We start from the raw sequence: 23,645 nt of genomic DNA on the forward strand, positions 1-23,645 counted from the left end.
CAATGGAGTCCTCTTGCCCACTGGGTAGAGTCCAGCTTACTGAGCACAGCATTTAAGACCCTCTACACGGGACCCTACTCCTGCATCTCCAGCTATATGTCACATCTCTGACCCTAACCCAACACTTCCCACACATCTTACGCTCTGGCTACAACTAACTGCTCCTTGTGATTTGTCAAGCTCATCACGTTTCTGATCTTTTTCACAAGAGGCTTGCTCTCCCTGGAACCCCCATCCATTTCTTTCCCCTTTACCTAGTTTACTCGTATTTGTCTTTCAAGGGTCAGCTTGTGTGTCACCTACTCCAGGTCTTTCCTGACCCCTTCCCCCGTCTCAAGTCCAGATTAGTTACTTTTTTGCCAGGGACCCACAGTACTTCTGCCTCACTCAGGAAATTACACCAACCACATTGTCTTGTAATTATTTGTTGATTATCTACAACTTCCAGTAGACTGTGAGTTTCATGAGGGCAAAGACTGTGTCATTATTCATCATTATATCTCTAGTCCTTAACACACTGTCAATTGGCAATATCCAGTAAATATGTGTTGAATGAACAAACGATACCCAGATTGTGTGGATAAGCTGTCGTTCTTGGTAGGGGAGAGATGGCAAAAGGGGGAACTGAAACTCAAGGGGAAAAGGGTAAGTAAAAAGTCGGGAAAATTCTGAAAGAACAACATTTGAGGAGAAACAAGGCCTATCAGATATAAAAACATGTTATGATGCTACCTTAAAACAGTTGAGTTCTTGAGGAAAAAAAATGCCTTTTAACAATCCTCAATACGTGTGGGAAATTAGTACATTTCAAAGATGTCATGTCAAGTCAATGGGGGAAAAGATGAATTATTCAAAAGTTATATTTTCATAATGGGCTAACTGAATTCTCTAACTTACTCTTTATATCAAAATTAATTATAGATGAATCAAAGATTTTAATGTGAAAAATGAAACCTTAAAAGTACTAAAAGAAAATATGGGAGAATTTAAATACATATAATCCTGGAAAGGGGAAGGCCTTTCTAAGCAGGCCACCAATCTAGAAATCAGTAAAAAAAATTGATAAATGTGACCACATAAAAATTTAAAATTTCTGCACGGCAAAAATATACATAAACAAAGTCAAAAGACAAATGACAAGCTGCAACAAGATATTTGCAGCACGATGACAAAGGACTAATTTCCTTAATTTCCAAAGAGATCAAACACATCAACAAGAAAAACACCAACAAGTCCAAAGACAAGCAAGCAGATGATATGAACTGCCAGTTCACAGAAAAAGGAATACAAACGGCAAATAGACATATAAAAAAAAGTTTAACCTTGCTCCTAAACAAAAGAATGCAAATTAAAACAGCAAGATGCCCTTTCTTCACCTACTGTACTGGCATATGTTTAAAAAGATTGATACTATCCAGTGTTGATGAGGGCATAGGGGAACAGACAATTTAGCTACTATAATTTTTAATGTACATATCCTCTGACCTAGCAATTTCACTTAAATAGCATCGTGATTAAGAGCACAGGCTGTGGAGTCAGACTGCCTGCATTCAAGTTCTGTCTTGACGACTTAGCTTTATGACCTTGGGAAAGTTCCTCAAACTTTTTTTTAAGCCTCAGTATCCTTATCTGCAAAATTGGGATAATAATAATACTGTCTTAGTCTGTTTGGGCTGCTATTAAAAAATACCAAAGACTGGGCAGTTATAAACAACAGAAATTTATTTCTCGTAGTTCTGGAGGCTGGTAAGTCCAAGATGAAGGTGCAAGCATAGTCAGGTTCGAGAGAAGGCCTTCTTCCAGGTTGCAGACAGCCACCTTCTTGCTATGTCCTCACATGGTGGGAGAAACGAGGGGGTCTTTCTGACCTCTTTTAGAAGGGCACTAATTCCGTTCATGGAGGCTCTGCCCTAATGACCTATTCACATCCCAAAGGCCCCATCTCTTAATACCATCACATTAGACATTAGGGTACATGGGCATTAGGTTTTCAACGTATGAATTTTGGGGGCGAAGACACAAACATTCAATCTAGAGCAAGTGCTTACCTCATAGAGTTGTTATAAGTATAAAATGAGATAAGACATATAAAGTACTTAGCACAGTACCTAGCATATAATAAGCATACAACAAATGTGAGCTGTCATTATTATTATTGTGCCCAAAGAGGCATTTATTAGTAAACCCACTGCAGTATTATTTATAATAGCAAACAAAAACAAAACAAAACACCCTAGAAACAACCTAAATATCCATCAATAAAGAATTGATTTACTAAATTATGCCATACAGCGTAGTGCTATGCAGCCATTAAAAAGAATTAGGAGAGATACACCTATATGGATCAATGACTAAATCTCTAAGTTATGGTGTGTATAAAATGTATGATTCCATTTGTGTAAATAATAAAGGAAGTATGTCTCTCTCTCTCTGTCTCTCTCCACACACACACACACACACACACACACACACACACATATGTATTTTTTTTTTTTCTGGAAGGTTATTCAAGATACTGAAAGTAGTGTTCATCTTTGGAGAAAGAGTCAGGTAGGGATAGATGAAAAGATGGAAAAGAGTTCTGCCTTCCACTGCATACTTTTATGCACTGTTTGATATTTTCATCATGTACATATATATATTTTTTTAATTTAAAGAAAATGACCTGATAAACTCTGATCCTGTCACTGTTCACAACCCTTCAACTGCTTCCCACCTCACTCTGAGTAAAAGCCTAAGTCATTCCAATGGCCTGCAAGGTCCTCCTGATCAGACCTCTTGCTCTGCCATTGACTCTCCAACCTCATCTCCTGCAATTCTCTCCCTTGCTTCCTCTGCTCCAGTTACTCTGGCTTCTGTGCTGCTCCACAAACATACCAGCCAGAGTCCTACCTCAGGACTTGCTCTGACTGTTTCCCTTTGCCTTTGAAGGTATTCACACGGCTCACTCCCTCACTGCCTTTAAGTCTTAAGCGCAAACGCCACATTCTCAGTGAGGCCTCCTCTGCCCCTGCCTCATTTAAAATTGCAACTCCTGACATTTCTATCCCCATATCCTGCTTTACTTTTTCCCACAGTATTTATAACAATCTAATATACTATATATATTCCTTACTACTTTATGGCTTATCTCTCTCCAGTATCATGTAAGATTCATGAGGGCAGGGATTTGAGTCTGTTCCGTTCATATTCATTGTTCTATCTCTAGTGCCTAGTGTCTCACAAATAGTAGGTACTTAAAAAAATATTTGTTGAATGAATGAATAAAAGATTTCCAGGCAAGAAGGAGCCCAAGAACTCAGCCCTTCTTTTTCCTTATCCCAGATCCCTTTGGGATTCTCTCTTAATCCTCTCCCTTTTGAATTTCCAACTTCTCCTTTAACCTTGTGCCTGGCACAAAGCTCAAACAATATTTGTTGAAGAATGGATTTATATATTCATTCTGAGATATGTGATCAGCAACTAAAGAGTAAAAGCCCAGGAGTATTTGAAGTTTAGCAGGGATCAAAACGTATTGGCAAAGGGATTAGCCAACTTCTTGGCACCCCCAAGATCTCCCCACAGTAACTGGTACATTTGTCACAAACTTTGGGGACCCACGGCCTTCTCTTTCCCCTTCCATTTATTTAAGGACCCCATGGGCCTAGCAGTAGCTTTAAGATTACTGTTTGATTTTTAAGGTTCCCAGGGCCTGAAGAGAGTTCATAACAGTAAAGACAAACTCACATTGCAAACTATGAATATTCTTAAGGAAATACACACACATAAATAGGTATATACACATTTACATATACCAGTTGTCAGAAATATATCAGGGCAATTTCTAAGCAACTCCCCACAAACAACAGCAATATTTTATATTCTTAAAACAATAAAATCCTTGAAAAATTCTCGGTCTTGCCAAGTCTTGTATCTTTTATGGGTCAATAAAAAGGTAATCCCAGATCCAGGCATTTCTAGATCACTCAGGTTGGTTTCTCCTCCAAAGAGGCAGGAGGCAGGATGAGCTCTGCTAATAGAATTATACCTGGTTACGTGTGGGAGGGGCTGTGGGGTTCGAGCGTCTTAGAATCCTCTCAGCTCCCATCCAGGGTCCATACTTTTCTTCCTCCAGCACTGACTCAAGTACCCTCTCCAACACCCTTGTGGAGACTGGTCATTTCTGGGAGGTGGGAATGGTGGCTGCAGAGCTTAGAGTCTGATGGGAAATTGTACTATCTGGGATATCGAGCAAGACCTCATGGCAGTATCCCCCCAACCAAGTGACTAGCAATAAAGTCATAAGCATGAAAGAGCTCAGAGAGGAGAAAAATGGTGGAGTCAAATCCATCAGCTTAAGAAAACCAAGTCATTGGTCTGAAAGAATGTTCTGTTGTTCAGGCATCAGGTCATCTGATGCTTATAGAGAAAAGAGTCTACTTGTAACTCAGTGGTTCTTAAACTTTAACATGCCTGTTAAAAGTCAGTTCTGTAGGCCTCATTCCCATAGGTTCTTACTCAGTTAAGCTGAGATAAGGTCTATGAATCTGCATTTATGAAAAACCCACGGGTGATGCCAATACACCTGGCTCTTCAAGGACCATACTTTGAGAACCAGAGCTTTTAATGTTTTATCTCACCACTTGTCAAGTTTTAATGTGCATATGAATCACCTGAGGATCTTATCAAAATGCAGATTCTGATTGATCAGGTCTGAAGTGGGGCCTGAGGTTCTGCATTTCTAACAGGCTCCCTGGGGGTGACAGTGCTGCTGGTTCACAGACTACACTGGCTACTGGGAGTTTAGCATATGTCCCCTGTGATGGTTAATCTTATGACTGGGCTACTGAGCGCCCAGTCATTTGGCCAGACATTATTCTGGGTATGTCTGTGGAGAGGGGGTTCTGGATAACATTAATACCTGAATCAGTAGACTGCGTAAAGCAGATTGCCCTCCCTAATGTAGGTGGGCCTCATCCAATCAGTTGGAGGCCTGAGTGGAACAAAAGGGTTGAGTAAGAGGGAACGCCTCCTGCCTGACTGATAAGCTAGGACATCCATCTTTTCTCATTTTTAGACTCAAACTGAAACATTGACCCTTCTTGGGTCTGAAGCGTGTTGTGTGTCAGACTAGAACTTATATTATCAGCTCTCTTGGTTCTCAGATCTTTGGACTCAAACCAGAACTACACCATCACCTCTCCTGGGTCTCCAGATTGCTGACTGTAGATCGTGGGAGTCCTCAGCCTCAATTAGTGCATGATCCAGTTTCTTATACTAAATTTCTATGTATATCTATATCTGTGTCTATATCTATATTTATGTCTATATCTATATCTATCTATTTATCCTATCAGTTCTATTTATCTGGAGAACCGTAACTAACATACCACCAGTTCCGATTTGAAAATCCAGTCCCGCAGTGACTGGGCACTGTATATCAATGGCAGGAGATATCAATTTATATTAGGATTCTGGAGACCTAAAGGGACACACTCTTTGGAATTAGAAGCAGGGGCCAAAATCTGCTATGGGCTCCTGGTTCCCTGGACCCCTGGACCCCGTAAACAAAAACAACTAGTGTTTACTGAACTCTCACATTCTGCCAGGAACTATGACAAATATTTACATGAATTATCTTATTTGAAACTCCCAACGGGTACTATTACTATGGTCATTTTATAGATGAGAAAATGGAGACTCAAAGAGCTTTGGTAAGTTAAGTAAGAGAAACACAACCTTACTCTCTTCTTTAATTTCCAGAAGAAGTTTTGGTAAGTGCTTCCAGGGGGGTTTGAACCCAGGCAGTCTCCCAGCAAGCCCAAGCTTCTATCCATAATATGACACTGTCCTCTCTGCTGGTCACTTGTGTCATTGCCTGATTCACATGAGGAGCTGAAGGAAGATTTCAGAGACACATCTGCCTACTGGTTAGTTGGGAGACACTCTGAAAAAACTTACTTTGGTTTCCCTCTTCTCCCATGACCCTAGGTTGTTTACATTATTAAATATGGCAACAGCTCTCGACTCTGCATGGCTCATTTTTGAGCCAGGGCTGTATGTTGGGTTTCCTTGGTGTAGGTAGGTTACAACTAGTACCTTCTTCTGGCTCATATCAGCTCTGGGTTGACTATTTTCAGTAGGCCAACAGTATTTATGGATCTTGTGTACATACCTCAATGTTGCAATTATCAGTAGATATCAGCTTCCAGAAGACAGGATCTAGCAGTTTGGATGATGGGCAAGGGGCCTGTAAATTTCAGTCCCAGCGGACGCTTCCTATCTGTGTAGGTGGCAGTAAGCAGAGCGATGGACCAGATGAAACAAACAGTTCTGGGAGTGACCCAAGTTCAGATCCAGTAAGAGCTTTCTTAGAAGCTCCCCTTTCTGAAATAACCCATAATTATCAGAGGAGAGGAGTATGGCTGTTTCAAAAGCCCAAAACAAACCCTCTCTGAGCAGATTAAACCTTCTGCCACAGAGGTAAATCTCAAAACTAAACAACTGGCCAAGGAGCGATCCCAATGTCCAGCTATCAGCCAATCCAAGGGTGAATCAGATAGCACACAGGATGGGGGGCAGAGTCAAACCAGTTGAGTCAACCGGGCTCTTAACTGTCAGAATGAAAAATATTTCTCAGCTCAACTGATGGCATTAAGATCACAAAGTACTATGGCTCATTTATGGCGGTTGTTGATACATTTGTTTAAGGATCACGTGTGTGTGTTTGTGTGTGTGTGTGTGTGTGTGTTTGTGTGTGTCCCCTTACCTCTTTTGTGTGTGGGCCTCTTCTCTGCCCCATTGTGCAATTATTGCTGCACGAACTCAAAATTCTTTTGGGCCAGAAGTCTGAGTGGCTTGGCCTAACATTCACCCTTTGTGCAGAGTGAGGTTTTAGTGAGGCAAAGGAACTGGGGCCGGGCCTAAGCTCTGAATAGAGTTTTGTGGCTTTGGCTGAAGATGCCTGTGCTGTCAAAGCCTCCATGTCTATGTGTTTGCATTTGTTTTCTAATTCCAACCTTACCTCTGCTAAACTGAGGATTTGTCCACAACTGGCCAGCATCCGTCCTGGTTCAGGATTCTAGGTAATGCCTGTAGAGGTGGAGGAGTGGCAGATAGAGAGTGGAAGACAGGAGGGGAAGGCAGGCCACTGAGGTTGATGTGTCCTTCTTGCTTGAGACCACCCTTCCCTTTTGATGTCTGTAACAGAAATGGCTGTACTACTACTATGTAATTTTAACGTCTCAGGCTGTGTGAGGAAATGCCACCAGTGCACCTGATTCACAGCTATCCAGAAAAGAGAGGTCAGCAGGACCCCTGGGCCCAGATCTTGAGCTCAACACAGCATCACATTCTGGCTGATGCTCAGGGCATTGTTCGTCTCAGGGAGCAGAATGGGGGTCCCTCAGAAATATTGATCCATCTATCCTGCCTCTCCCAGCTCTCCAGCACTAACCGAATCTGTAGGTGAAAAGATGGATCTAAGGGAGAGGTGCCTCAAAATCAGAAATCTGTGTGGGTTTCTTCGAGAGGTCTGGGGACTTGAGGGACGGCAATGTAAAAATTATTGGAGCCAAATCTGCACATCACCTCAGCTTGCAGATTTTCCTTTCTTTTCTTTTCTTTTGACTTCATTTTGTGATGGCAAAAAAACCCTCCAGTGGCTTTCTTAATTAAGTAAATTAAGGCCAGCTTGCACCTTTGTGCAAGAGAAAGAGTGTTTCAGGATCTTTTTCCTGATGCCTCTTTAGTGTCCCCCTGCACCCACCCCTAGCTATCTCTCCCCAGAGACTTCAGGTTAGGGAAATCTGACCAAGTGGCTAGATCTAACCACAGTCTCCTGGCAAGAAAGGACACTGCAGACCCCAAGGACAGTTCAGTGTGATGGAAGGGGTGTCAGCCATTCTGGAGGGCTTCTTTTCCTCTGTTCCCCACTCTGCTTCTAGCTTCTGCATCTGCTGTTTTTGTTTGCCTTGGGATGTCAGGCACAACCTCAGTCCCTTCTTTGATTTCCAAAAGAAATCTACTTGTCTCCAGTATTCAGCAAGTCTGGGTAGACTTTACTGATGTTGGGGGTAGAGTCCCAGGAAGGGCATCCCGGGATGGAGGCTTCTGCCAGACCCCTTGCATTCTGCTCCCTCTCCTCTCTTCTCTGCTCTTTTTACACTCCTCCTCCTAGATTGTGTTCCTACCTCTCATGCAGTTTCTTCTCACTCTATTAGAGCATCTAGCAGATTAATCATCTAGGCCTCCACAGATTTAAGAACATTTCTTTTTTGTATACCAGTAGCCACCCTCTTTAAAGGGAGGATGGGATTATAAATATTTATTTTTTTGCGGGGTCATTCATCCTCATATTTTCCCATAAGACAGATGGAAAAACTGAGGTCTTAGCCACCTAGCAATCCAACAGTGTTGCTCAGCTCCAGACACAAGTCCTCTGTATACTAGCCTGGTTCTCTTTTCTTCAGGTTACTCTCTCTCTCTTTCTCTCTCTCTCTCTCCCTTTGTAGCAGCTTTGCCAGCTGTACATATTCTAATGTGAAATCTTTTCTGGATGGTGGATCTTGTTGCTATGCCCTAGGCTCCATACTTCTCTAGAATCTCAGGGGAAAACACCATCTCCTCAAAAGCTGGGAGCTCTTAGAATGCAGCCAAAGACCCTTCCAGGATCCATGAGAGCTGTCCAGCTTGTTTGGAGTTTGTGTCCCACTTTTCAAAACCCACTTCAATACTGGCTGAGAGGGAATAAGTCGGGGAGAGATGACTGGAAAAGGTGGAGAAAAGAACTGTGTCCCAGAGGATCTTTTTTAAAGCCAGATAGCCACCTACCACCGTGGTCAATGCAGGCAACCCAGTTCTGGGCTTGTTCGGGAAAGATCTGTCCCTCCCCTTGCACAAAGACCGCCTGCCTCTGAATTCTGTATGCAGGGAGACATAGCAGAGCTGGGGGAGGGAGCGATGGCGAAGGCAGATGTGGTCACGACATCTAGAAGATGCTATCAGAGCCCACTCGAGGTTTTGAAAGGGGTACGCTTCAAAAACCACAAATAAATGTGATTTTATGCAACAGGAAACAAATGTATGAAATTCATTAGCCTCGAGTTAGCGTAAGCTGAAATTATGTGTAAATACCTTTTAAGAAGGGTTAGATGCATTCATAAATTTATGCATAGCCGGTTACTAAGGGCAACGAGCATGTTTTCATAGGAAGCTGGAAACAGAAGAGACTTTAGAGATCGGCTAATCTCTAGTCCTCCGGCCCCCTCCCCCCGCCTCTGCAGTGACGGGTCATCAGAAAGGGGCCTCCTGGAGCCAAAGAGGGCACTAGATGGGAAATGGGTGATTCCTAGTGGTCTCCCAGGTGACTCCCACCCTCAATCTTTTCCTTCAAAGTTAAGTTTTAGAGAGGAGAGAGGGGACAAACCGGCTTAAATGCCTCTAATTAGCTGCAGGAGCCACAGAGACTCTGTGTGTGGGGCTTGGGGGATGGGCAGAGGGCAAATATGAAAAGACGGGGAAGAAAAAGATCCTACCTTGCCCTTGGAGAGATCATAGTCTAATAAGGGATATAAATAAGTGAGAAAATATTACGAGATTATGTACAACACAGCAGTGTACACCCTGGGGGTGTCGAGAAGGGATGAGTGCTGTGTACAAAGAAAGAGGGGAGCAGGGCACATTGGCTTCCCGATGTGAGAGAGCCTGAAGCAAGTGGCAGCGTTTACTTAAACACACAGGGAACGGTTAGCCCTCCCATCACCCAGTCAAGCCTAGACTCCATTGTAGCACTCACGGTTCTTCAGAAACAATGGGCATAGCGCCCCCTGAAGTTGTGCATCTCAGCAGCCCTTCTCAAAAATCAGCTACTGTGACTCCGTCATTTCCAGGTGAGGAAATGGACGCCTGGAGACATGAATGAATGAACATGTCGCACAGCTATTTCACGTCAGGGTGGGGCTCTACCTCACTTCTACCAAACTGCAGCCCAACCCTCCCACAACACACACCTTGAGATCCCTTCCTCAGGGCCACCCTTAGCCAATACACACTACAGTGAAATAAGTTTCATGTATTAGAGTTAGAAACGCTTCTTTCTGTGAATGGGAAATAGGGTATCCCTTCCCCTAGGCAGATGCAGACCCTCGCAAGGGTGCTCGGCTTGGCAAAGGGACCCCTCAGCTGGTTGTCCTGTGTTGGACACCCTGTCCCAACCTGTACAGTAGCCCTGCCCATTAGCGACATGTATCCTGGGCTATGGAGCTACTCCGGGAAACGTTTGTCATTGTAAAGACCCAGCTCCTGCCCGAGCCAATCCCTCCCCTCCCTGATCGCCCAGCCCCCAGGTGACGGCATTTCAGTGGTGGAAGACATAGTCCCTGTCGAGTTTCTTTCTGATTTTGAAGTCTGTAAAGCGCTGTGGACTCCCTCAGGCTATAAGACAGTTCATAAACATAAGATATTATTATCTCACTATTAAATAAACAGAACAACGATTAAGTCTGATCTGAAAAAATGAATCAGCTTCCTTCACGCTGCTGGAAGTTCTCAAACGAGGTGCCAAACTTCATTTCTAGTGCCTGTTGAATAAACAGCTCACTCAGCTGCCTTTCTCCTAGCAGCGCCTTCCAGCTTTGCAATTCCAGTCACCTCCTCATGTCAGGTGGGACCTCAGCTGCCGCGAGCATTCAGTCTCCTCCCCCTGCAACTCTCTGAGGGCTGCGGGAACAGAGCTCGATCTCATCCTCTCCCCTCTGGCCCATGCGACTTGTCTCCCTCCTAAATCATCTGTCACAATTAAGCACAGCAACAGAAACTCTTAAAATTGAGCCCGTACAAGCTCCTCTTTCTATTGTGCCTCAATATCCTAGGGCCTAGAAGATAAGATTGAGCAAGAAGCCTGGGATAAAATTTCCCCCCGGGGCCCACCACTCAGTAGTGCTTAGAATTCTCCCAGGAGTCTGATTTCTTCCTAATGTGTGACTCCGAGAATCCCTAGGTAATTACAAATAGTTCTGATAAGGAGAACACACAGTACCAGTCACTCAGACTGCAGCGTGAATGTGTTTATCATATCTTTTTCCAATGAGACAGAAGGATATATGAATCAAGAGACATGCGAATATCCCACACTGTAACAGAATGGATGTACTCCACCAAAGGTAGCTGTAAAAGAAGTTCTAGTTCTTCATTAACTGTTTCCTTTCTCTCTTTTTCCTTCTTTCTTTCCTTCCTCCCTCCCTCCTTTCCTTTCCTTTGCTTTCCGGGAGATTATTTCATTCTCATTGTGGTGTGAAAGATTGATGGGCAGAATTTCCCTGAGCCAGTAAAAAGTCAATTAATATAAATCATCACTAACTCCCTTCCTTCCTCCCTTCCTTCCTCCTTCCTTCCTTCCTTCCTTCCTCCTTCCTTCCTTCCTTCCTTCCTCCTTCCTTCCTTCCTTCCTTCCTCCTTCCTTCCTTCCTCCCTCTCTCCCCTCTTTCCATTTGGAAGACTATAATCAACGGACTTATTATGGGGGAAATTTCTTCAATAGGCCTAGTTTAACTGCCTGATAACAGTTCAGTGGGACTTCAGTGGGAGAAACAGGAGAGGCTGTGAATGGCAGAGGGGTTCCTGTTCTTATCTGAGACTGTCCCACTAGGATTTAGCTGCTGTGTAAAGCTTGATATCTGAGTGGGGTTAAGACTGGTGGTGGAACCCAGCATGTGCTGCTGGTTTTAGTGGGAGGAGGGTTTTTGCAATTCTTTTGGAGACTAACTATCCCTTTAGCCATCGACCTCCATCTCCTGGGCAATGCCAGGGGTTTCTGTCTCCTCACTTGCGCCTTCCAGAACTGTTTCTCACACATTCCCTCCACTTTTAAAAATTAATAGACTATCTTTTAGAGCAGTTTTAGGTTTACAGAAAAACTGAGCAGAAAGCACATGTACCCCCTCTCCCTCCGCACCAGTTGCCTCTATTATTAATATCTTGAATTAGTGCGCTACGTTAGTTACAATAGATGAACCAATAATAATATATTATTATTAATTAAAGCCCATAGCTTTCATCAGGGTTCACTCTTTGTACTGTACAGTTCTATGCATTTTGATAAGTGTATAATACTGTATCCACCATTACAGTATCATACAGAATAGTTTCACTGCCCTAAAAATCCCCTGTGCTTTACCTATTCATACCTCCCCTTTAGCCTTAGCCCCTGGCAACCACTAACCTTTCTACTCTTTATAGTTTTGCCTTTTTTAGAATGTGATATAGTTGGAATTATGTAGTATGTAGCCTTTTCAGACTGGCTTCTTTCACTTAGAGATATGCATTAAGTGATATTAAGTGTCTTTTCATGGCATGAGTGCTCATTTCTTTTCATTTGCCGAATAATATTCTATCATCTGGATGTAACAGATTTTATTTATTTGCCTATTGGAAGATATCTTGATTGCTTCTAAGTTTTGGCAATTATAGAGAAGGCCACAATAAACATTGTGTGCAGGTTTTTGTGTGGAACTAAGTTTTCAACTCATTTGAAAACTACTAAGGAGTGTGGTTGCTGGATTATACGGTAAGACTATGTTTAGCTTTGTGAGAAACTGCCAGATTGTCTTCCAAAGTGGTTGTACCATTTTGCCTTCCCACCAGCAACAAATGAAAGTTCCTGTTGCTCCACATCCTCCTTGCCAGCATTTGGTGGCGTTCATGTTCTGGATTTTAGCCATTGTAATAGGTGTGTAGTGAATGGCATCTCATTGTTTTAATTTGCAATTCCCTAATGACATGATGTTGAGCATCTTTTCATATGCTAACTTGCCATCTATATGTCTCCGGTGAGGTTTCTTCTCAGCTCTTTCACCCATTTTTAAATTAGGTTGTTTCCTAAGTTTTAAGAGTTTCCTATATTTGGATATTAGTCCTTTATCTCTTATGTGTTTTGGAAATATTTTTTTCCCAGTCTGTGGCTTGTTTTTTCATTCTCTTAAGAGTGTCTTTAACAGGGAAGACTTTTTAATTTTAATGAAGTCCAACTTACTATTTTTTTCTTTCATGGACTATGCTTTAGGTATTGTATCTAAAAATCATCACCAAATCCAAGGTCACCTACATTTTCTCTTATGTTATCTACTAGAAATTTTATGGTTTTGCACTTCACATATAGGTCTAAGATCCATTTTGAGTTAATTTTTGTGAAAAGTATAAGGTCAGTGTCTATGTTCTTTCTCTCTCTTTTGTTTCTTTTGCTTGTGGATGTTTAGTTATTCCAGCACCATCTGTTGAAAGGGCTATCCTTTCTTCATTGAATCACCTTTATCTTTCTGTCAAAGATCAGTTAGCTATATTTGTGTGGGTCTATTTCTTTTTCTCTTCCAGTTTTATTGAGATATAATTGGCATACAACACATTGTATTAGTAAGGTGTACAGCATACTAATTTGACTTATATACAACATGAAATGATTACCACAAACCACAATAGTTTAGTGAACATCCATCATTTCATATAGATACAAAATTAAAGAAATAGAAAAACATATTTTTCCTTGTGATGAGAATTCTTGGGATTTACCCTCTTAACAACTTTCATGTATAACATACAGCAGTGTTCATTATATTTATCATGTTGTACATTACATCCCTAGTACTTATTTACTTATAAATAGAAGTTTGTATCTTTTGACCACCTTCATCCAATTCCCCCTCCACTCCCCCTCTGCCTCTGGTAACCACAATCTGATCTCTTTTTCTATGGGTTTCCTTGTATGTTTGTTTGGTTTTGAAGTATAATTTACCTACAACACTATGTTAGTTCCTGTTGTACAACATAGTGATTCGATATTTCTATACATTTCAAAATGATCACGACAACAAGTCTAGTTACCATCTGTCACCCTACAAAGATATTACATAATTATTGACTATATTCCCCACACTGTACATTTCATACCAGTGACTCATTTATTTTGCAACTGGAATTTTCTACCTCTTAATCTCCCACACCGATTTCTCTCCTCTCCCCACCCTCTGTGGGTCTACATCTGGGTGCTCTATTCTGTTATGTTGATTTATTTGTCTATTCCTTTCCCAATACCACATTGTCTTGATTACAGTAGGTCTTGAAGTTGGAGAGTGTCAGTCTTTTGACTTTCTTCTTCATCTTTTTCTTCATATTGTGTTGTTTATTCTGGGTCTTAATACCTTAGCATATATACTTTAGAATCAGTTTGTCAATATCCACAAAGTAATGCTCTGGTATTTTGATTGGGATTGAGTTAAATCTATAGATCAAGTTGGGAAGATCTTTGCATCTATGTTTATGAGAGATATTGATTTGTACTTTTCCTTTCTTGTAATGTCTTTGTTTGGATTTAATATTAGGGTGATGCTGACCTCACAGGACAAGTTAGGATGGGTGTCCTCTGCTTTTATTTTCTGAAACACACTGTAGAGAATTGATATCATTTTTCTTTAAATGTTTGGCAGAATTCACAAGTCAAACCATCTGGGCCTGTTGCTTTCTCCTTTGGAAGGTTATTAATTATTGATTCCATTTCTTTAGTCAATATAGGCCTTTTAAGGTTATCTATTTCTCCTTGTCTGAGTTTCGGTAACTGTGTCTTTCAAGGAATTGGTCCATTTCATCTGAGTTATCACATTGGCGGGCATAGAGTTATTGTTAATATTCCTTTGTTTTCTTTTTAATTTCCATGGGATGCCCTCTACTTTTACAACACTCATTCATTTAAAAATTATGTTGAGCACTTACTATTAAAAACATGAATTCAGCATACATTCATTGAATGTCTATTATACGCTAGGTACTGTGGTAAGGTTAGGGATAGCATGGCATTGTCCTCTTGGAACTTACGTTCTAGTGAGGAAGATCGAGTTTGAATAGATAAATAGACACATGAAACAACTGCAATTGTAGTGGATGCTAAAGAAGGAAGTAAACAGTCAGGAGAAAACTTCTATAGCAAGGGTGGGCCGGGAAAACCTCTCTAAGGAGGTGACATTTTAGCCGAGAATTAAAAACTGAGAAGGATCCAGCCTTGAGAAAAGCCCAGGAAAGAGCACTGCAGGCAAAAGGAACCACATGGGTGAAGACCCTCCAGAGAAGGAAGAGCTCACGTAGGAGAAGATGAAATCCATTCAGTGTGTCTAGAGCATAGTGAGCAATGCAGACTGTAGCCCCAGAAGAGGTCTGAGAGGTAGGCAGGGGCTTGATCCTGGAGGACCTTATAAGTCATGGGAAGGAGTTTGGATTTTCTAAGTGAAATGAGAAGCTTTTGAAGGATTTTAAGCAGGAGAGCGACACGATCTGATTTACATTTTTAAAAGATCACTCTGTGATCTTTCCTTACAGCTGTGAGAAAAATAGAATGGAAGGAAATGAGAGGGAACAAGAGAGAACAAGCAGGGAAACCAGATAGGAGCTATGACTTTTGTCTAGGCAGAAGGAGCTGGGTGCCTGGACTTGAGGAGGGAGGGGGGTGACAGTTGAAATGGGGAGAAGTAAAAATGAATGAATTGGGATCTATTTTGCCAAGCACAGGACTGGACATTACAAGCTGCATTAGCCGGGCCGTCCACGGAAGGATGCTTTTCTCTACCTCCAGTTTGAGGATTTCTTCCTCAAGAACCTCAGTTGCTCAGGAGCCACAAAGTGACCTCATTGGTTCCTCATATTATCCCAATAAGCTCTGGGAGTGACTATTATAGTTCCCTGGGCTTATCAATGACATATGTTCGGGGACCACAATTTCCATCTCAAACAGGTGTTTCTACATTCTGGGCACATTCCAAATAGTGCGGCCCTGAGGATTTCTGTTCTCATCTCTCCCAGTTGGGTGACATTTAGAATGATTATTGTTCAGTAGCACTCAGACTTCTACTAAATGGTATGGCAGAAGGAAGAACCTTGACTATCAGCGTGATTAGACAGTGGAATGGATTGCCAGGGGAGGTTATGAAGTTTCCTCCAGCCAGACAGGCTGCTGAAATATGAAGACGTTATGTACCAACGTGAGCAGCATCTTTATATTCTAAGGGTGGGTAGAGAAAGCAATTCAAGTGACAAGGTGAGTAGGGTGGAAGGACATGGTCAGTGCTAAGTCATGGGTGGCTGCCAAACAACGCAAGCCAGGACTCACAGCCAGGCTGGGCCAGCAGGTGAATAGGGGAGCTAGAATGAATGCCCAGGGAACTAGTTACCGTGAGTTATGAGGTTGAAGCCAAGGTCTGAATCCAGGGTGTAAAACCAAACTGGAGGACACAGACAAGGTCTGGAGTCTGAATAGACAGGAAAGAGTAATCCTGCAGACGTCCAAACCAGGCAGAAAGCAGTGTCAGGGGAATCTTGGTCTAATGGTGGTATGGGTCTGTGGCTGGGCTTCAAGCTAAGAAGAGAGAAATAGGTGGAGATAAAATCAGAGTGGGACAGGTATCTCCTGAATCAGAACAGCTAGGTGGGTCCACATCGTGGCTCAGCCAGGGATGTGCCACTGGATCTCAGAAATGGGACCCAACTGCCCTCTGCCTTATTTCAAAGCTTCCCAGATTTTTGTGACTTCAGCACAATGCTACGGGCTCCGGGGGATGGGGCCTCACTGGGTGATATACTGTCCCTATTTTCTGTGGTCTGTGGACATCCTTTTGACATGGCAAACAGATTGGAAGTAAAATCAAGTTCACAACATAATCACAGAGAGGAATTTCTCTGACTCTGCCCTTGCCTGTGTTTGCCCCTCTTCAAAGCCTTTCACTAATCCAACTATTTCTGCGAGTCGCCCAGAAGTCTGTGACATAGGTTCGTTAACGATATCCTTTCAACTCCCCAGTGGCTTCCACCATTTCCTCCCTTCCTTCTGTAGCTCCCTGGGGTGATAATCTGCTGCCAAGTCTTCTGATGCCTGTAACAAAGGCATTGATGCATTGAGGTGGCCGCTGCTCGTGCTGTCGCAAAGCTGTTTCCCACCCAACTGGAACTACTAAAGCCAGTGCTTCTGATGTGCCCTGTGTACTCAATGTCCCACAGAGATTTTAGTGAAATAGTCCTTTAAATTGGTACTTACTCTTACAAAGCCCTCTCTACTTAGGACTCAGGTGTGAGTCCCAGGAGGTAGATCAGAAGATAACCAGGGTAGTGCCCTCTGGTGGGTATTGTGTTGGCGTTGTTGTTATTTGGTTTTTGCTCTTCCCAGCGAGCTTTCCCACTCCCCTTCAACTGGTTATAGCCTCTACTCCTGGCCTCAGGGATAAGTATGTGAACTAGAGCTGGCCAGCCACAGAACATCCATTCTCTTAGCAACAGTGATTGGATGGAATGATGGGCACATGAACAACAACAACAAAAGGCCAGTCAGAAATGTTCCCTGGGATAGATCCATGGACTCTGGGAGATAGAATTTCTCTTTGTGAGGCTTTGCCTGCTGACAGCCATGTCTCTTTCAATATGGAGAAGACCAGTCTGCAAGAAAGGATGAGACAAATGGGGAAAGAGAAGCAGAGATGAAATATAGACCCAGAGAGTTCTGACAATGTTGAGTCTCCAACCTTGGCTCCTTCCTAGCCTTCTGAACCAAAGCAATCCTTTTTTTTTCTGCTTAAGGTGGGTTGAGTTGGGGTTCTGTTATTTCTTATTTTTAAATGTTCTGATTAATTACAACCTGAGAGTTATACTCAACATCTTCCCTTGCCCTCAACTCTGAGGTCTAGGAGGGATCTTAGATGTCCATTCTTTCTTCAATTAGGATGCCATCTTTCCTGCGAAGCTCTTTCAGCGTCTAAACACATAGTTTCTCAGTGGACCCACCTCCTAGACCCTCCAGACGGAACAATACATACGTGAGTCCAAGGGTGAATCCAATTTAGGCTGCTAAGTTAGGCCCCTTCCACATAATCACTCATTTAACAAATATTTATTGAGCTCTTACTATGTGCCAGACACTGTTCTAGGAGCTGAGAATATAGAAGTGAATAAAATAGACAACATTTCTACCCTCGTGAAGCTTGTGTTCTGATGATAATTAGATAACAAATAATTACACATATAATTTAATCTCATCAGTGTTATGAAAAAAAATAGAGCAGGTTAATAAGATAGGAAGTGATGGGGTAGAGTGCTATTTTAGGCAGTATGTGCTGGGGAGGCCCTCCAAGGAGTGAACAGTCCTGAATAAAATGTGGATATGAGTCATGTGGATATTTAGGAGAAACATAGTTTAGGCTAGGGAGACAGGAAATACGAAGGCCTGGAGGTGCTTGACATGTTCAAAAACAGCAAAGGAGACCAGTGAAGTAAGGTGAGTTAAAAGGAGGAGTGGTAGGAAATGAGGTCAGAGAGGTAGCCAAGGGCCAATCTGCAGCAGGCCTTGGAGGTTGGGGTAAGAACTTTGTATTTTTCCCTAATTGTGATGAGAAGCTATTAGAGTGTTTTGATCTGGGGATTGGCAGTATCAGATTGACCTTTTACAAGCATCCCTCTGGCTGTGGTGGAGATAATGGATTGTGGGAGGTGAAGCAGGGAGGCAAGACAGGAGATTATTGTGTGAGTCCAAGTAAGAGATGGTGGTGCCAACTAGGGTGGCAGCAAGGGAAGCAGTGAAAAGTAGGTGGATTCAGCATCTATTTTTCTTTTGTTTTGGTTTTGTTATGACCAGAAAACAAGTGAGAATTCTTAATTCACAAAAGATGAAAGCACAAGACATTGATCTCCTTATACATACAATATTACAATAAGCTGATTAGCTGTGGACTATGAAAACATTTAAGACTTCACATACACACATGTGTACTTTGAAACAAGAAACACAGGACAATTTTAATCTTTGATATGTCATAACTACCAAGAGAAAGAACACTGATTTGAGTCTAATCGTTTTCCTGGCATGCAATCACTATATAGGCCAGGCCGAAAGCATACTGTATATTGTTAAGGACATCTTTAGGCAAATATAAACATTCTCATTTGGGAGCTTTTTCTCCCTACCCAAAACAATCTGCTTTTCCATCGCTGTCAAGTAGCTTGGTTTGTTATCAGTTTAACAAGATCATGACAACAAACAACATTTTCACCACAAAACTCAGGTGAGAGGTTTTTACACAGGTCATACAAAAAATATTTTTTCCCAAGAAAAGCAATCTGTAAATTATAGATGCAACTCTAAGAAAAAGAGTCTTGGTTACAAATCATTCACTTTCAAATACTGATGAAGAAATAAAGAATGGAGGGGTGGGTAGGGGTGGGTGGTAGAGGCAGTGGCATGGCAGGGAGCACAAAAGGTGTGAAATGAGGAAAACATTTGCCACAGGAAATACTGGATTCAGTTGATTTTTTAAAAAATGAGGTATTATAAGAGTGTGCCAGTAAATGCAAAAAAAAAACCACACCAAAATTAAAAACCAAAATGCACATTTCCAATGGAAAAATCTCTAAACCTCTTATAGTTTTCTTTATTCAGATTAGACATTTCATATACAGCAGTTAATCTAGAAAAATACATTTAAAAAAATCTTCAGCAGACCATGCTCTCTGTAACAAAACTTTCCAAACCCTGTTTTATTATACAAACCAATCTACAATAGTAGTGTAAAAAGAAATTCTCAAATTTAAGTCATTTTCGATCTGACATCCATCTAATTTACACATGGGTTTCCACTATTCGTATTGCAGAGTTAGAATTCTGTAATAAATTTTTTCTAATGTATTCTGTACATATTAAATAATCTAAAAGGTTCCTCTTGTAGTGCATTTACCATTTAGCAAGTCTATTCAGCATTTTTCCAGTACCATTTGCATTACAGTGATTTGCCTGTAAATGTAATTAAAATCTAAAAGTGCACACAGTTAACTTTCTTAAATAACGGCCTACTTCTGGAGGAAACCTGATATTCACAGAAAAGAATGACCAATATCGTGATTAGAAATGAGGGGTTAGAATGCGCTCTGAGACTATATAGCACAATTATATACATAAGCTAAAGGACAGTGAGTCTTTAGCCTGTATTTACAACAAATAATGTTGGTTTCCACAGGGTCATACCAAGAACTCAGTATGGCACTAGATAGAATTAGGATTGTTAGCTACAAGTCAGTGTAGCACAGACAGCCCCAAAATACCCTGAACCGGCTTATGCTAAATTAAAGTCCAGTATATTACAATGTTTTAAGTACTATTAGTGTGCTGCTGTGCTACTCCGTGAAGACAGCAAGCCTTCATCAAGGGATCGCATCTGGGTTATAATGGGTCCTAGCAGTCAGAATGCCACTGTATGCAAGAAACCCTGAAAAAAGAATACACAGGTTTCAAAACAGATATACTTCATTTTGTTTAAAATGCCCAGGAGCATTTTCAAAATAACTGATAGTAAGTATTGTTTTATAGAGTGATGAACCTATTGAATCATAAGAAGAAATTCTACATTATCCAGTTTGAGGAGAAAAAATGTAGTATTCTTACCAAATTATCCAGTGTATATGACTGGTTAGAATCGCAAGTTTTGATTTTTACTGGAATTCAGAGTATGAAGTGCAAACATTCAGGATAAAATTAATTCAAACGTACACACAATTCTATCAACTTGCAACAGAGCAGCAAATATGAGGGCCTATCACACATCTGGACTCTCCCATTCCCTTCCGGTCCCTCAGAAAAGTGCAAAATCAAAGAGTCACTGCTTGGTCCAAACATAAAATACATCAGGTATAAGGACTTGGAATCTGATGAAATCTGGCTTCTATTCCACAGGTTGTCTTCAGTAAGAGTCAACGTCTGAAGATGGAATTTATCTCGAGAAGAATTAACTCTACCATCTGATTCTGGTAGACGGTATAAACTGCTATGTTACCAGTCTCTTTCTCTGGCTTTAACAGAGTGGGACCAGACACAATTGCTATAATCTGATACGTCATTCTGGTTTCTTCTCCGTTTTCTATAACTCTTTTGAGATGTCTAAACAGAGTCTGCATTGTGTCCTGATTTGGCTTTGGCAACTGTTTGATTAGATCCTTCACAGCAGAGACACGCCGTCTTGGTTCTTGTTTAACTGCATTAACAAAATCATTAAAATGATCAAATGTAAGGAGAGGTTCTGGTAATTCTCGAAAAAGCATTTTCAGTGCTCCAGTGATGACATGAATATCTTCCCATTTACTATCCTTCAAGTCCAATTTCTCATCATGGTTGACTGCAAACCTCAGCTTCTGGATCACTGCAAAGTTGCCACTAACTCTGTAAATCCCATCAACATCCAACCCATATTGTTCAACATGTTCAGGGCACAATTTCACAAATTTTGGCACTGTGCCATTCTCTCTCTGACACAGATTAGCAAGATTGGTTCCAAATACCTGATCTTTAATATAACCTTTTTCACGAACAGCTTGCAAAGTGGGGCATCGTGTAAGACACTTCTTTAAGTTGTTCTTGTTTTTTTTTTTCTGTTCTGAAGAATCTCTGCTAGATACTTTTGTGGAACGCAATTTCTTCAGATCCTTATGGTCCTTTCCTTGATCAATGCTTTTCTATTCCTGGTGAATCTGATATATCTTCCTCAATTGCTTCATCGGGTTCTACTGTCTGATTACTGATAGTGCTACTAAGAACTTTAAACCACTCATTGATAACAGCGTCATTATCAAACTGAATCAGCACTTCTGTTCCTTGACAGGTTTTCAGCTCAAATACATTCTTTTTGCTGGATTTATCCTTTGAATCTCAATCATCGCCCCCTTAAGGTCCACCGTGAACTCTGGTTTGGACTGATTACTCCCAAACCAGCTTGTGCTACTTCCTTGAGTTTTGGTAAACAGTAAAGATGAACCCTGCAACACGGCCCAAGAAGACAACTAGTTCTTTCGAACCTTTTTCCCATTTGCAGTAACTTTTGTTACATTTAATAATCCATATTTCTCTTGACCCTTTGGACTGCTGTCTGTATCTTGGCTCTTTGGTGAAGAGGGAGAAAACTCATTTTCAGAGTAGCAGGGTTTTGAGGCAGTTGGAGATTCCTTGTCATTGGTGTCCAACACAATGGTGCTATGTCTCCACTTTAACACTATTGGTTCTTGCAGCCGCCTGTCCAGACTTCTACTTTTAATAATTTCTCTTTGCTGCTGAGATGAGGCATTATACTTTGGCAACTCCCATTCTGACCGAGATCCATCTGCACTGTAGTAATATTGTCTACCTTGATCATCAACATGCTTGAGCCACTCTTGATCTCCTGGACTTTGGGAATCTCCTTTGCTTATGTTTGTATCTCGAGTCCAACGAGGGGGTTTCTGAGTTCTTTCCTGTGTTCCTCTGTTATAGTGATAACAATGCCCTGAACTATCTTTATGAGGTTCCCATTCTCCATTAATCTGAATTGCTGGGCTTCCGGGGCTCGGGGGGAGAGACGAGTGGGATATTTTCAGTTCTTGCAGGTTAACGTAGACAGGAGAATCTGGCCGCCCTTGATTTGGAGGTGTTGTCGTCCTTATCTGCTCAGTGGAGCTGCTGCTAAGCTCATCACCGGACTCTGAATCTTGATATATCCGTTCCGAGCCTTCTCCTGCTGAATCACAAGACTGTTCCTGGGAGAAGCCACCTTTCTCTACGTCCAAGAACTCTGGACTGGGAAAGTGACCAAATAAACGTGTCCTATTCTGGCCAGAAACTTTGGGAGAATGTGAGTCACTGTTGAACTTTCCATTATTATGGGTCAGGTTCAGGCTGAGGTTGACAGTCTGACCTGGAATATAATTGGGTCCAAAATTCTGATTGGCATCACGAATAAGACCTGTTCCTTGAACAGACGGCGATGGCTTTCCAAAACTTGAAAGCTCGGGCAATTTGTTCACATTTTCTGCTGACCTCTGAAGGTGGAGACTCTGCATCGTTTTCACAGAATGATGCGGCAGCCCCGCTGCCTGTTGCACAGGCGGCATCAGGCCTCTGTGGCCGACCTCCCTCACGTACTGGGCAGGCACATAAAACGCTTTGGAGTTCTCGTCCAGCTTGACCTGCAACCAGGCATCGCTGGTCTTCTTCACCAGGATGTATTGCTCACCTTGTTTTATCATGACCTTTCTGTCCTTCGCTTCGTTGTTTTTTTTTTTTTTTTTGCAGTATGCGGGCCTCTCACTGTTGTGGCCTCTCCCGTTGCGGAGCACAGGCTCCGGACGCGCAGGCTCAGCGGCCATGGCTCACAGGCCCAGCCGCTCCGCGGCATGTGGGATCTTCCCGGACCGGGGCACGAACCCGTGTTCCCTGCATCAGCAGAAGGACTCTCAACCACTGCGCCACCAGGGAAGCCCCCAGTCTTACATTTAAACCGAGGCTCCGGTGGCCTCGCGGGGGCCGGCTCCCTCCTGACCGCTCGGCCATGGCAGCGGGGAGCCCAGACGACCCCGAAGGGCGCTCACTCGCTTGCAGCTGGGCTGGCGCATCCCCATCAGCATCCATTTTAAAGGCAAAGCGAGTTAAAGCGAGTAAGCTGTGCTGATGAATTGGACATGGAGTGTGAGAGAGGGTCAAGGATGACTCCCAGTGTCTCAGCCTGAGCAACTAGGTTAATCGGGGTGACGTCTTTTGAGATGAGGAAAAATGAGAGAGGCACAGGTTCAGGGATGGGGGAAATCCTCAACTGAGTTTGGGATCTTTTAAATTTGAGGAGCCTATTAGGTAT

At 42.2% G+C, this 23,645-nt stretch overlaps 1 pseudogene; it reads right to left on the minus strand.

Moving 5' to 3' along the window:
* Window positions 1–20,739: 20,739 nt before the first annotated feature.
* On the minus strand, window positions 20,740–23,406 carry LOC115841664 (rho GTPase-activating protein 12 pseudogene; annotated as a pseudogene).
* Between the last annotated feature and the right edge of the window lie 239 nt (window positions 23,407–23,645).

Source organism: Globicephala melas, chromosome X (genome assembly GCF_963455315.2).
Source record: "Globicephala melas chromosome X, mGloMel1.2, whole genome shotgun sequence".
Lineage (NCBI taxonomy): Eukaryota > Metazoa > Chordata > Mammalia > Artiodactyla > Delphinidae > Globicephala > Globicephala melas.